Source organism: Schistocerca serialis, chromosome 1 (assembly GCF_023864345.2).
Source record: "Schistocerca serialis cubense isolate TAMUIC-IGC-003099 chromosome 1, iqSchSeri2.2, whole genome shotgun sequence".
NCBI classification, from domain to species: Eukaryota; Metazoa; Arthropoda; class Insecta; order Orthoptera; family Acrididae; genus Schistocerca; species Schistocerca serialis.
Genome location: NC_064638.1, coordinates 916,785,066 through 916,796,739, shown reverse-complemented (window position 1 = coordinate 916,796,739; position 11,674 = coordinate 916,785,066). Strand labels below are relative to the sequence as shown.

The following is an 11,674-nucleotide window of genomic DNA, read 5'->3' as shown; positions in this document are numbered from 1 at the left end:
TATCCTCACCCACAATTTCTTCTCCTTTGAAGGCATTACCTAAAAATAAATACGCAGTACTGCCATCCTCAGCCCACAGGCGTCACTGGATGCGAATATGGAGGGGCATGTGGTCAGCACACTGCTCTCCTGGCTGTATGTCAGTTTCTGTGACTGGAGCCGCTACTTCTCAATCAAGTAGCTCCTCAGTTTGCCTCACAAGGGCTGAGTGCACCCAGCTTGCCAACAGTGCTCAGCAGACCAGATGGTCACCCATCCAACTGCTAGCCCAGCCCAAAGTGCTTAACTTCGGTGATCAGATGGGAACCGGTGTTACCACTGTGGCAAGGCCATTGGCATAGATAATTGAGACATAATCAAAATCAGGATGAGACGTGGAAACTAGTCAAGAGCTACTTAGGTGAGAAAGGGTGTGATAAGGTAAAGCAGTATTCCCAAGTGTTTAAAGGAATTTTATTTAGAACAAGTAGTCGCGATACGGATAAATTAAAGGTTTGCTGGCCTAGACAATATACTGACACTTTAATTAACAATATACACAAGAGTTATAGCCATTGTGTATCCATGAAGTGTATCCAAAAGATACAGGAGAATGTGTACTTTGATAGTATATCCAGGAGGGTTAGGAAGTGTTTGAGTTCTTGCGACCTATGTCAGAGAGTATAGGTTACCAACCAGAAGCATAAAGGTTACATGCAGAGTATAATTCCACAAGGAAAGTCAGAACCAGTGGGAACTGACTTATTTCAGCAATTTGTATTTGTTTGTTACTGTTTTTTTGTTTTCAAAACCGGTAAAGTTGTACCCTTTCAGAAAAGGTACAAGTAAGAAAATTATTCAGTGTTTTACTAATGACTATTTTAGGAATGTTGGCAAACAACATGCCTTACTGTCAGATAATGGAAGTCAGTTCACATCTCATACAAGAAAGGAATTTGTTAACAATGAGAACATTAAACACATTTTAATATCTGTGTATTCTCCATCATGCAATCCTTTGGAGAGGTATGTGAGGGAAATTGGTAGGTTGCGCAGAACGTACTGTTCCAAGGATCAGACAAATTGGTACATTTGTGTAAGTCAATTTGAAGACATTATAAATAGTTTGCAACTTACTGCAGCTGGATTCACACCATATGAAGTTCATTTTAACCAGAAACCTGCTAACTTACTGGGTGAATTGATTGAGTTTTCAACTTATACAGAGTTAACTGATGGGAGGGAAGAGGTGGTGTAGAAAAATATGGATGCATATCATGGTAAGAAGAAGAAGTAGCATGACAAAAATCCAAGTTATTCGGTTTAAAGGAGGAGACCTCATATTGATTAAAAGTTTCAAAAAGGCAAAAGCAATTAACAAAGAAACAAAAAAGTAGTTTGATATATACTTTGGATCATTCGAGATCTTAGACATACCACATCCAAATGCATGTAGGTTAATTTATCCAAAATCATTTAAGCTATATGGCTTCAGAAACATCACACAGCTGAAGGCATATATTCATATCTGATTAACCCTTGGGGGGGGGGGGGGGAAGAGGGGGGGAGGGGTACACTCTCTATGTACCATGTGTGTGGCAAGCACAAGGGCACCAGTTAATGTAGTATCTACTTCAGCACCATTATACATCGGTATAACACAGCTGGCCACCGTAAATGCAATACCCTGAAGGAAGCATCCGAATCAAGTGAAATTTACACCATGGGTTTGCAGCAATGAGATATGCAATTGATTAGAATTTCAGCACAGACGCACATCACGCGCGCCTGTGGCGCCACCTCATAGCGCCATTTAAGGCTTGGCGATTTCGACGAGTGTACGTTCGGCACGCGTGTTTACCTTGTGGTTGTTTCACAAGACGATCAGTTATGCCTCGTAGAAAACAGCGAACATCTTTTGATCAAGTATCTGAGTTCAAGAGAGGAAGGATAGTGGCTTACCGAGATTGTGGATTATCATACAGAGAAATCGCTAGTCGTGTTGGACGAAACCAAACAACTGTAATGCGGATATGTGACGGTTGGATGCAGGAGGGTACGACAGACTGACGTGGTCGATTGCATTCACCTCGGTGCACCACTGCATGTGCTGATAGGCAAATTGTGCGCATGGCAGTGACGGATCACTCAGTGACATCCCGAACCATAGCACAGCATATTGCGTCTGTAGCGCATCATCCAGTGTCTGCGCGTACCATTCGACGCCGTTTACAGCATAGTGGTCTGTCGGCAAGACGTCCATTGCTTCGTCTACCATTGACGCAGAACCACAGACGTCTCCATCGCCAATGGTGTGATGACAGACGGATGTGGATGGCAGAATGGAATGACGTTGTCTTTACTGACGAGGCACGCTTCTGTCTGCAGCACCACGATGGTCGGATTCGAGTGTGGAGACACCGTGGAGAGAGGATGCTGGACAGCTGCATTATGCACTGTCACACTGGTCTTGCACCGGGTATTATAGTATGGGGCGGTATTGGATATTACTCTCGCATGCCTCTAGTACGCATTGCCGGTACTTTAAATAGCCGGCGCTACATATCCGAGGTGCTGGAGCCAGTTGTCCTTCCTTACCTTCAGGGCTCGGTCACAGCCACATTTCAACAGGATAATGCACGACCACACGTGGCACGCATTGTGCAAAGGTTCTTCGTCAATAACCAGATTGAAGTGCTTCCATGGCCGACTCACTCTCCGGATCTTTCGCCGATAGAAAACATGTGGTCCATGGTTGCTCAACGAGTGACCCAGGTTACATCCCCAGCTGCCACACCAGATGATCTTTGGCAACGTGTGGAAGCTGCTTGGGCTGCTGTACCCCAGGAACACATCCAACGTCTCTCTGACTCAATGCCGAGACATGTGGTAGTGGTGATCTCCAACAACGGCGGCTACGCTGGCTACTGATTCTGGCATGAACCACATGTCACAGACGTCTATAAACGTACTCATTTGATACTTGGTCAACATGTTATCTACAAAATAAATTTTGTTGTGCTACCTCTTGTCTTTCTTGGTGTTGCATTTATGGTGGCCAGCAGTGTACATTCACATACATATTCATACATACTTTTATCCTTTGGATTTATGCTGACTTTGAAAATTTGCTTAATACACTCTACTTTGACAATATTTTCTGAGGTTTAATATGATCAACCCTCAGAGGTGGGGGGGGGGGGGGGGGGGGGACATACTTTCTATGTGTACTATGTGCCAGGTAAACATGAGGCCCCCAGCTAATGCAGTATCTACTTCAACTCTTTTATGCTTTGGTACTATATTCCTTATTTACACATTTACACAACCGAGTGAGGTGTTGCTGTGGACAGCACACTGGACTCTCATTCGGGAGGATGACATTTCAATCCTGTGTCTGGCCATTCTGGTTTAGGTTTTCGATGATTTCCCTAAACCGCTCCAGGCAAATGCCAGGATGGTTCCTCTGAAAGGGCACGGCCGACTTCCTTCCCTGTCCTTCCCTAATCCGATGAGACTGATGGCCTCTCTATCTGGTCTTTTCCCCCAAACAACCCAACCCAACCATTTACACTTAGTTTCTAGCCACATGTCTAAATCAATTCTTGGAACATGAAATGCTTCACTGATTTGAAAATAGTATCTTATCTCATCTGTATTGACAGGAAATGACAACAATATGAATTTTGCAGAGAAATAAGGCCAGCTGAATAATACACATGCATTTGTCTACTTAACACTTTAGTTGATTAGCAAGAACTATGGTATGATCATGGCCACTTGTATAACATTTGATATTATTTCACATCTTCACGATTTTATGATTATTCAATGTCATGTGATCTGAAATACTTCATACCTACATGACTGAATATTCAGCATGATTATTATGGAGACTTTTAGTGTTAATTGACATAATTTACATTGCATACACTTAGCCTGCTATTTGAAGTTTATACATGACACATATTCTATGGATTTCAATGATTTACTTTATCTTGTGTGCAATGAATCACATTGCTCTGAGGTAAATCTGGTGCTGTCCTTGAGAGCTTTTGCTTAATATAATTTATGAGTATTTTGCTTCTTGTTGTCTTAGGGTGACAACAGCATTATTAGCATATTTTTGCTGCATGGTTACAGTTGACCACAGTCTTGATGACATATATGCTTTGGTTTATTAGTGTGAGGAAGGCACCAGTCAGATAGGAGATATTTTGGTTTGATGCTCGGGCTGGACATCAACTGTTTCTTTGACACACCAATTATGCATAGAGTTTAAACTATGTGTCAGATTGTCAAGTGTATTACTCTGCTTTGCATTATGCTTGTGCTTTTATGTATAACTTCTTTTGTAGATGCTTTGTTTAACTTCCATGTTGGAGTTTGCCACTGATTCTTTCACATCACCCATGTTGAACCACTTTTGTCAGGATACGTTCTCACATCAGAGTCACGATATAAGTGATATATACAGGTTTTGTCATTGCATTTCCTCCACTACTCTTTTAGGATATTATTGAATACTTACACCACTTTTCCTATTAAATCATTTAAGTGCCAACACATATATTTATCTTCAAACAACCATTTGTATTAAAACATGGTATGGAATAATTAGATAGTGACTGAACATCACCTACAAAATCATTTTTGCCATGTTTTATTACAGTATGAACATGAATAATTTTGCTTATCTGGAATATTTTCCCACATTTGACATGAGTTGTAATCATTGTTGATTCTTTACTGTATCAGTGAACCTTTGTGCTCCTAATACTAACTTCTGCTTGTCTTATGGTAGCAGGTGATGTTTGTTTCTTATGAATTTTGTGATTTGAGCTAATTGATTATGAATTTTCTTTTTGGTTAGTACCCAGTGGTTTGGATTTTTCAGGTCAGTCCAATTGTCACAAACATAGGCCTCAAACATCTTTGTCTGGAACTTGAAATTCCACGTCATATAGATTCACATGAAGGGATTATTTATATAACGGTGCAAGACCACTTTTCAAAAAAATTCAATTATCCTCAAGTATGTACTCACACAAGTCATTTTTAATTTATTTGCATAGTGGGACAGCTCCAGCTTTGTCCTGTTGCCAACATAGTGCACCTCAATGCTGAGGCATTAGAGAAAACAAGCAGGAATTTATTTCAGTAGTGGTACAAGTCCGTGTGCTTTTGTGTATTGCACCATGTTGTTATTTCTTGCAAAGGTGATGGATTCAGGAGGTATTATCAAGTGTTTGTGATACAATTGATGACCCACATTTTCAAACGATTGCAGGTGAAAAGGATTTACTTACTTTTCTCTTAGCATTATAAGCATTTTGTTCCAAAAAGAGGAATATGTGAGAATGAAGGTTATGTTGAAAATAACAATGGAAAATGAGTGTGTCCATCTTAATGTATTTCACATATACATATTTTTTCAGTCATCTGGTGCTGTATAAATCATAACTTGTGGTACTTTCTATCTAGATACCAGTACCGATGATGATGAAACTTCCAATGAAAGTGCAAAAAGTGATCAAACAGTAGACACTGTTACTGATGCCTGTGCAAATGGTGCAGCCACAAATATGCAGACAAAGAAGGAAGCGTATTCAAAGCAGGAAGGGTACAAGGAAAATGGACAAATATGTAAAGCATATTCAAAAGAAAAAAAGGAACAGCAAGTGGTAAAATAATTCCTCCAAAGACATTTTGCAATGTGGACTGCAGGTGTGTACCACGTAAATGTTTCAATAAAATTTCAGAGGATGAGAGGAAGACATTATTTGACAATTTCTGGGCCATGGGTGATATTAATCACCAAATTAGTTATCTGAATGGTTTATGCACATATCATTCAGTTACCTGCCGATGACCAAGAGATGGCTCTGGTTCTCAGAAAAGTTGTATTTATGAATGTCAGTTACATGTGAACAGAAACTGTACAATAGTATGCAAGAAGTTTTTCTTGAATACTTTTGACATTTCTAATGGACAACTCTCTAGGCTTTTAACAAAAGGCAAGGAAGAAGGTACACCTCACGTTGATGGAAGGGGCAAACATCAGAACAAATTGTCTGTACTGGAGGGTCTGATCAATGATATAAAGGAACACTGCAAAAGCTTTCCAGTTTCCAAGATCCTTTATGCAAGGAAGGATAATCCCAACAAAAGGGTTTTAAATCCTGAGCTGTGTGTGGCCAAAATGTATGATTTGTACAAAGAAGAATGCATATCTCAGAGTAAAGAAATTGTGGGGGAGCACATCTATTGAAAAATCTTTAACAAAGACTTCAACCAGTCATTTTGACCACCACGTAAAGACATTTGCTCTTTTTGTGACAAATTGAGCTTTGAAATGGATGCTGCTACCAATGCAGAAGCAGAAAGAAAGCTTCAAACTGAAAAGGAGCTTCACCTTAGGAGGACTGAAGCTGCAAGAACAGAAATGGCTACAGACACAGCATGCAGTAAAGAGGCATATTCCCAAATGTTCATGTTTACCTTTGACCTGCAAAAAGTGCTTGCATTTCCTAAACTGACAACATCAATATTGTACTACAAAGAAAATATGTTTGTGTACAATTTTGGATACCAAAATTTAACCATCAGCAAAATCCATATGTATATGAAACATCTGGAACAAGGGGTTCACAGGAAATTGCTACCTGTTTATTGAAACATATTGAAAAGTGTGTCACTTCTCAAAAACAGGTAGTTGTGTACAGTGACATGTGTGGTGGGCAAAACAGGAACATAAACATTGCCCTAACACTAATGAAAGTGACACAATCTCCTCAGTTTCATGTAAATATTATTGATTTAAAGTTCCTGCTCCCAGGTCACTCATACCTGCCAAATGACAGGGATTTTGCCCAGATAGAAAATCAATTAAATAAGAAAGAGTTTCTATTTTCCCCATATGATATTTTTGAAACAATTAGGAAAACTGGCAGAAAAAATAAATTTGTGTGCACAGAAATGAAGCATTCTGATTTTTTAGCACTGAAACACTTACAAAATGCAGTGGCAAGAAGGAAGCAAAATGAGGAGTATGTTCAATGTAATTGGCTGAAAATAAAATGGATGCATTTTGAGAGGCAGAAGCCATACAAAATGCTCTTCAAGGACACACTGAATGATGACATTGACTTCCATGTCCTAAACTATGTTCCCAAATGTGGTAGAGGGAGACCACATGCATATGGTACTACTGCAGTTTCACAACTTTACCCACACATGAGAAAAGTGCTGAAAAAGAAAAAAGCGGGATATGCTTGATTTGCTTCCTTATATTCCAACTGTCAAACATAGTTATTTCCTTTCTCTACAAACAGAGGACAAAGGCCTGGAACATGAAAGAGAAGAAGCAGAAGAAGAAGAATGTAATCCTTAGTTTTACAGAAACCAATTGACCTGAAACATATCTGAATGTGAAGTTCAATTACACATGTGAATTTAATAAGAAGGTGTACATTAAAACTGTAATAAAAATTATTTTCAATTAAAGAATTAATAGGTTTATATACAATGTTCAATTTATTTTATTTCGCTGCCATGTCTGTGCCGCATTTTTTGATCCATAAGGCTTGTAACAGTATTCAAATAGGCTGAAGGGTGTGCCTGGAATAACTGATTGATACATAGGAATTTGGTGATAAGCTTTGCAACAATCTAATATGGAGAAAAGATAGAACCATGAAGCAACTGTGTGAAATCTTGGATATGTGATATGGGGTAGTTATCAATGATGGTGCGGGCTTTAAGGGACCTGTAGTCCTCGCACATGCATAAGGAGCCGTCCTTTTGGGAACCAGGTGAACAGGGTATGACCAGTTGCTATCGGATGCCTGAAGCCAACAGGTCCTTAATGATCTCCTAGGCGCACAGAAGTTTGGAAGTGTCAAGGCACCTGGCCTTATAACAAACAGGTAGGCCATCAGTGGTGCAAATTTTATGGCAAGTGCCATTACTAATGGTCGATAATCATGTAGGGAAGTTGGCATGAGGGGCCAAGAAGGTGTCTGCAGGCAATGTTGGTTCACTGACCTTGATGTACCAGGGCTATGTAGGTGGGGGTCAGCTGCAGTCAGCAACGGAATGCACGATACAGGAGTGAAGCGACATGAAGAATCTGGAGAGTCGCATGCAGGTGTTTCTTGGAAATGCGACCGCGGCAATGTGACAAAAACAGCAGGTAGTGGGATGCTCGGCACTGGGGCAGGTTGTCAAGAAGACTCTGTAGAGGCATAATTTGGGCCACCTCGCAGCGGGACTGTAGATAAGCAATGTATAGTACATTGTGCATATGACAATTTGGTGGACGCTGAGGTGATGAGGGCATGTAAATTATCATTCTGGGTATGGAGTGCACATAAAACATATCAGAGAGCCTTGGGGCCATGCAATTGACCAGGGAAGCACACTTGGAAAGCATAACCAAGGAGGCGGAGAGCGAAGTGGTGCTGATCTTGTGAGTGCACGGAACCGTAGATCTTGATGTGTGGCACAGTGCAGTGGCCTGCAGGTGTGGTGAAAATTCACATGGTATAGAAAATACAACCTGACCACAGGTTCATCCATGTCAGCAGTGTGGAAGGTGCAAAGGAAGGTATGAACCCATGAGAGGTGAAGCAACATCTTGGTGGGGCCATGGACTGCAGTTCGAGAATGGTTGGTGGCAATCAAGGTGAGGGTAGAGGGGGATAGCACGTCGACAGTGTGCTTGGATAGAATGATGCTAACATAGGCACCAGTGTTGATGAGAAAGCGGATGCTGGTCAAGATATCTGTGGCATAGAGGTGTCGTGTTGCTGAAGCAGACAGTGCAGCATGGGAAGATAAGCGCTGTGAAGGTATGTGGTGGGACGTGGTGACTAAACGTGCCCGCAAGTCTCATTGGGGTAGGCACAGGGCGCATGGCATTTGCGGACAGCATCCTCATAAGTAGCGTGGGACAAGCACAGCAGGTAGGCCAGTTGACAGGTCAGTGCCGTTTGGGCAGGATTTTTGGCTGACAGTGGCGGGGCCGGCAGCTGATTGGGCCACTGCTCTGGCGAGGTCGGCAGATGTGAGGCACCCACTAGCAGTGTACATCCTGTAGGCGACTAGCTTGCAGCTCCTGATGGGCAGCTGAGGCACCAAGGTAAGTATGCTGACCTCTGCCAACTGGTCGCAGAACCAAAGGCGCAGGTGTGCCAACTGAGTAGGATGGTGGAGATGTCATTAGTGACAGGTGGTATCTGTGACGAATGATGCACAATCAAACTTCGAGTGGGTCAGTGACATGAGACAGTAGATGAACCTGCAGATCCAAATGCAATTTGACCATCCAAAACATCCAAAGGGAAGTTTCACCCAATGTGTTATCGTCAATTAAACTACTTAAGACACGGCCAAAGTTGTGGAAGGGTGCGGTCATCAGGATGTTCCTCATGAATAATGCGATGGATAGCCTTCAGCAGAGGGTGGGGGAGGCACTCGATAAGAGTGATTTGGCCATCAAATATTTGTGCGAGGCAGGCGGTGACAGGAGCAAGTCGCTGATGAGATCCGTATGTGTATGGATATGGCTCATCAGGCAGACAAAACAGGTGCCATTGTTGGAAATGCCATGGATGTTGAGTAGGTGGTCCACTAAGATGAACCAAGTTTTTGGGTTGTCTTTGTGCAATGCAGGTAGCTTAGGGAACCTGCCTGGTAACACATGTTGAGTCAGCATCAGCAGGCAGAAATCGGTGCTGCCAGGGCTGGACGCCTCCGATGCCGAAAGTGTGGTAGTTGTGAACAGTGTGTTGCCCAACGTCTGGTTGGAGTGGTGGCTGCATGCAGCACATGATATGGAGGGGGCGGAGGAGGTGGTGTGCTTATAAAGCGGCAAGGTGTGGCAATCAGCAAACCTGATGAAGAACGTGATGCAGGTGCTAGTGCTGTTGCAACAGCGGACAGGGGGCACTCATGGAGCCATGGGCTGGCAGACCCAGTAACTGGTGTGAGTGGAATGGCCAGCACCATTACTAAAGCGAGCTGAAGATGGTCATGGTGCAACCATGGTGTGATGGTCATGGAAACTGGTGCACTCGAGGTGACCGGGGTCACTGAAATGGGATGCAGGTGGAGTGGGGGTTTGCTGCAACACTGTGTAAATGAGAATGTGGTACCCCGTGCATAGAAATGAACAATTTACAGTCCTGGAAATTTACTGGCATGTCAAGCCATCCTGAAAATAATGATGTACATGAAGGATAAACCTCAATGTCTTTAACTGGAAGGTCCTCCATGTTATGGTTAGGCTGTGGATACAGTCCACATTGTGGTAGTCATTGTGCTGTTATGCTAGGTGGTGGCCATGTTGAACCACATAAGGATAGGTGGCTGCTGGCATAAATAACCGTTCACTTTTAACAAAGTTTGAAGGAAGTACACTTGTCCACTCATGGTTGCAAGTGGCAGAGTTGATGGGGCCCATTACTCTTGCACTGAAAGTCACAAATAGTACCATTGTGGTGAAAACAATGCAGTCTGGCACGCAATGTGACTCAATGATGAAAACAAGAACAAATAATGCTGGATGAGACGTTGACAGTGTGGGAGTCACCACTGTGGTTATCATGGAAGATTGGTTGAGAGATAACACACTTAGTATTGAGTATTGAACACACATTTATTTGTCAATTGTACATATAACAAAGAATGGCTGTTAAACATCTGTCCACCAAAAGTTCACACATGGATAAACTAGTCCAAAGAAGAGAAGTGTCAAAAATAGGGCACTCTGTGGCAGAGATGCCACAAACTCATAGAGATAAGAGGCACAGTAGTTGCGGTGACAGGGGGCTTATTCTGAGAAGCAATTAATTTTGTTTACTAATGTACATTCACATTTATTTGAGGACACTGATATAGATGTGATCATTCTGACCCCTAAATTTGGGAGATGATACATTTCTTTAGACTATTGAAATTTGACATTGAAAAAGATTTGATACAGCATCTAATGTCTCGCATTCCGCTTGGGGCATGTTCTTGTCTGGAAAAATGAAAGTATGACCACAATTTACTTGTGACTTCATATTCAATAATAATAATAATAATAATAATAATAATAATAACAATAATGAGATTCCATATCCATAACTTGCCATCCAAGTCACATTAACACTTATTTTAAAGGTAAGACACAATTAAGGAATCTCATAGAATGTTCACTGGAGTGCCTTGAAAGGGCACCAAGATGATAATAAACTTTATATATAACATGTATTTTTCACAAACAGTAATTGTAAAATTGTTTCCTTGTTTCCCTAGTCATGATTATATTCCCTTCATATTAGCCAGAGATTTAGAAGAACTTTGTCTCTCTGCAATAGTCAAACATCTTTGGGGGGTATTGTAATACCACAACCACTTTTGGGATCCTGTATCCTATTCCAGTCTCATCACCACTCTCCCAAAGAGAGCATATATGTAATATTAGTAATTTAGACATTGAAGATTTATTGTTCAGCAAGTTAGTAACTTACACTAATTTAAACTATTGTTTTGACATTATCTATCTTGGTCATCACTGATAGATGGAATAGAGGAAACATGTTAGATTAAAAACTAATGTACCATCACAATTTACACACAAGACAAACTACAGGCACATGGTAGGAATAAAATTGCTATTGCAATACTGGAGTAATTAACAATTAAA

General features: G+C 41.4%; 1 pseudogene; it reads right to left on the bottom strand.

Annotated features, from left to right (window-relative positions):
• Positions 1–220: 220 nt before the first annotated feature.
• On the bottom strand, positions 221–337 carry LOC126419887 (5S ribosomal RNA; annotated as a pseudogene).
• Between the last annotated feature and the right edge of the window lie 11,337 nt (positions 338–11,674).